Source organism: Myotis davidii, unplaced genomic scaffold (assembly GCF_000327345.1).
Source record: "Myotis davidii unplaced genomic scaffold, ASM32734v1 scaffold624, whole genome shotgun sequence".
Classification (NCBI taxonomy): Eukaryota; Metazoa; Chordata; class Mammalia; order Chiroptera; family Vespertilionidae; genus Myotis; species Myotis davidii.
The window spans coordinates 904,511-908,935 of NW_006295731.1; positions in this window are offsets into that span (position 1 = coordinate 904,511).

Below are 4,425 nucleotides of genomic sequence, written 5' to 3' on the forward strand. Positions count from 1 at the left end.
ACATGGGCAAGTTAATTAATATCACTGAACCTCAGTTTCCTCATGTCTATAGTGGAATGATAACAATCCCCACATCCTGTGGTTATTGGGAGTATCAAGTGATATTTAGAGGTGGTGTCTGTAAGCTCCTATGTAGTGCCTTGCACATAGCAAAAATTCAGCACCTGGAATTCTCTTCTTCAATTACCATCTTGATTCTCTTCCCCCACAGTCCCTGTACTCCACCCCCACCTCCATTCCTGACTGCTCGTCAGTTCTGCTTTCTGGAAATGCATTCTCCCTAAGATGAAATAGATTAATTGACTCCTAATTTGTAAGATTTTCTTAAAAACACTACTTTATGATTTGTGTAAAGCTGCTGGGGATAGCACATTGACTACAGAATAGCTAGAAAGTGTAACCATATCAATATATTTGATCAGATCTAAATTACATATCTCCTTCTTGGAATGAACAATATCATAATCCATTCCCACACATATTTCTCAGACTTTTGTTTTAGAAATTACACAGTTCAAAGTTCAACAGTTTTTGAAATATATAAACTTTTTTTTTACTACTTTTGACATTATATTTAATTATCCATCCTAGGCTGGGAGTTAATGATGGGATCTGAGTCTAGTTACGTGTTTGGAAACATTATTGCACATGGAATAGTGGCATTAAGAAAACTGGCTTCATATTAAAATTTAGGTTTCACAAGCATGGAAATTCTGTCTATTTAAGCAAGACAGAAACATCCTAATTGAACAAAGAGAAGAACTGTTCTGTCAGCAAGGGAAGCTCAGTGGGTATTCTGGGCTTGAGGTGACTTTAATTATCTCAATTTTCCTATTCTTAAGTTTTCACTTTTTTATTTCAGTGACTAACTTTGACAAAAGTGACCAGTCAATGCTGGGAAATCAATTACTTATGAAATTTGGTAATTCTCAGGATCAAGTCTTGAGTATAGATTTGGCTAATTTAATCCTCTAGAGTCTAGCTGCATTAGATAAGTAATTCTATCTGCATGTTGACTGGCTTCAGTATAGGCTTTGAGCATTTGAGCCAGAAATTTAGGGTTTTCATCATAGCATTCTTTTCCTTAAGCATTCTAATGCCATCACAAGCTTTCAGCTCATGGCACAAACTCTGAATTTCTTGAAACCTCCAGCCTTCTCTCCATGTCAGCCATGCCTTCAAAAGGCTCTATATTTCAGAGGACCACTTAATTAGTTATTTTGTCATTTAATTTAATGTTATGAGTTTTATTTCATTATTTCATCTCATATTCCCCCTCTAGAATACAAATTGGATTTTAGCTGCCTTTACCTCTACTAGACCAGATAATCAACTTCAAATGTTCTTAATTTCTTTGAATTTTATTGTATAAAAGCAAATTCTTCATATCTATATCTGTATCAGTCAGAGATTATAGCTCTCTAAACAATAATAACTGCCATTGGATAACCTTAACAGAAAATGCATTTATTTTCTGTCATAATTCTATGCTAAATTAACAAAATTAACAAGAGAATCTTGTTCAATTTATGTGGAAGGAGAAGTGGAGAAAAAGTTATAAATCTAACCTTGTTTATGGATATTTAATGGCTCATCTGAACCTCCACTGGAGGCAATACAATTGTAAAGCAGGTAATAAAATGATGTAGGGAAGAAGTATGTATATACCCATGCAAGTGGGAACAAAGTGTAAAGGTATTTGTGTTCCATGAAATGTTGGCCAAAGAGCAACATCAGCAGAGTAAAGGTTTAACTATTAGGTGGATTAGATGATGCATTCTGTGGAAGTCAGTGGGCATCCCCCCACTCCCCAGTGCTCATCTTTATTTAATGTGTTCACAAAAAATTGTCCATGCCAGCTAGGATGGAGGTTATGCTTGTGCTCAGAAACATGGACCTTCATTTAACATGGCTGATCTCACTACAGTTACATTGGATATCAATACAATATGGCACCATTTCTCAGGAATCTAGTGAGCTACGTGGTTTTAGTTTGATTACTATGGGCTACATCTGTCATGGAAGGGACATTGTTTTATTATCACAGGAATAAAAAAAGACTCTAAATAGAGCTTCACTTTCCTGAAATGTTTTTGTGAAAGCTACCATCCAAGGAGTTATGAACCATCATATATATCACCTTACTATTCTACATAGCATTTGTATTGACCAAAAAAATTATTTCACACCAAAATATAGCAATGGACTAATATTCATGAAATTGAGAGTTCTGAATATTTTTTCTATCACTGTGAAACAGCTGGCCTAATGGAGAGTAGGAAGGCCTTTTGACGACCCAATTAGCAGCCAGCTAGCCCTGGCCACTGTTCTCAGTAGTGAGAGCATCGACACACACATTGAATGGATTGCAGGTTTGATTCCCAGTCAAAAGCACATACCTGGGTTGCAGTTTCAATCTCCTGTCCCAGTCGCATACATTTGGGAGACAACCAATTGAAGTGTCTCTCTTACATTGAAGTTTTTCTCTCTCCCTCCTGTCCACTCTCTCTAAAAATCAACGGGAAAAATAAACTTGGGTGAAGATTAACAATAACAAAAGAAGCTAGCTAGACATGATCTAGTAGAAAAGGACAATGACCTCTGTCATGTGGTATATGCTCTAAACCAGCATCCAAGATATGGTACTCTTTCTCCCATAGCTTAGATTCAAAGGATCAGGAATAAAGAAGTGAAAGTGTGTGTGTATACTCTCATGATTCCCCTACTAAAGCACTAGCGCAATTCTTGCTTCCTGTCCCAATGAACTAGGATCTCCTGCTTCAAATGGCTTAATTTTCAAATAAATGAATTCCACCATGGGAGCAAAAAGTTATTCCATTGAACGTGTAGTTGAGATTACCACTTAGACACTTTAGATTACTCATGGCACTGAATCCATATGAAAAGATGGGAGTTAGAATACTATTGAGCTGGTAGATCCTGACTATCAAGAGAAAATTTCATAACTGCACAAAATGGTAGTTTGTAATGCTGGAGTTACGCACAGCTACCTCATAGTACTCCCATATCCTGTGAATAAAATCAATGGAAAACTATGGAAATACATACAAACAGGACTGCTAATGATCCAGACCTTTTAGAAATGAAGAATTTGGGTCACTTAACCAGGTAAGGAATCTCAATCAGCTAAGTGGCTTGCTGGGGTCAGTGAGTATATGGACTGGGTAGTGGATGAAGATAGTTGAAAACACCAATTATGACCACCAGACCAGTTGCAAAACAGAGGAGTGTAATAGTCATCAATATTTCTTCCTTATTTTGATATCAATCTATCCTAGCTTATATTAACCAGGGTTGTTTTTTACCTTCCTTCCCCTCTATTATTTACTATTTTCATAAGATGTGTTCATTATCGTTAACTTTATGTCATTGTACACGTTACATATATCAAAGAGGACTCAGGAAACATAAACATCACCAAAAATTGATAAAAGGATTTGTATCTGCTTTTATGAAGAGGGTTAGCGTGTTCTCATGGGACGGTTGCATCATGATAGGTGGAAGCAAGGCTTTGCTCTTTTCTTTAATTGGGAGTGTAAATCTGTGCAAAGTTGTAGGGCTGGACCATGAAAGTTCTGTCCCATGTTAAATTCACTAAGAAAAACTACATTTTCAATAATTCTTCAATGCTTCCAATTAGATTTGGACCCATAAACTTTTGCCTAAGTTTTGGAACACAGAAATGAAACAGTAACCATGTTTCAGTCTTGAAAGGATAATGTGGGTCAGGAGCCCTGTTATGGGTCACAATTTTTTGTGCATGTGCTTGTTCCCCTTGTTGGCAATGGCAGTAGCCAGGCTCATAGCTTCAGCTACTAGGGTAGTATATTTCCAACTTCTCTAATTTTCAGGTCAAATTCAGGAGGGAATTTGTAGGAAGTGATCTACTTCTCCCACAGGTCATTTGTGGCAGCAAATTTTTGAGCTTGAAGAGAGATATATTTCGACATGATTTCCAAAGAGGAAAGGGAAAGATATTTCTTCTATCTTGTTTTCATGTTGCCATTTCCTCTACATTTCCCCAGTTCATATTCATTCTTCCTTCCAAAAGTCCTATGAGTTAAGGATCAGCACCAGAAGCCAAAGGAACAGCTGAACCAAGACTATTTTACCCATTCTCATAATAGTGTAAATCAACTCTCTATTATAAACCCCTTATTCTAGAGAAAAATAATCAAGGATGCTCTGAGATGACAAGAGCATTTGAAGGGGCAAAGTAGAAACTGTCCTACCCAGTCAGGGGTCATTTGAAGTACACCTTAAGTCCTCCCTCCTTTCTTCAGAAAAGCCCTCCTCCCATGATCTCTCTTGATTCTTTCAGCTACACTGTCTGTAGTCAATATATTATATGTAAGTAAAGATTTAATTATAGATTAACTTCACAATCAGCCTAATCCCTCAGCC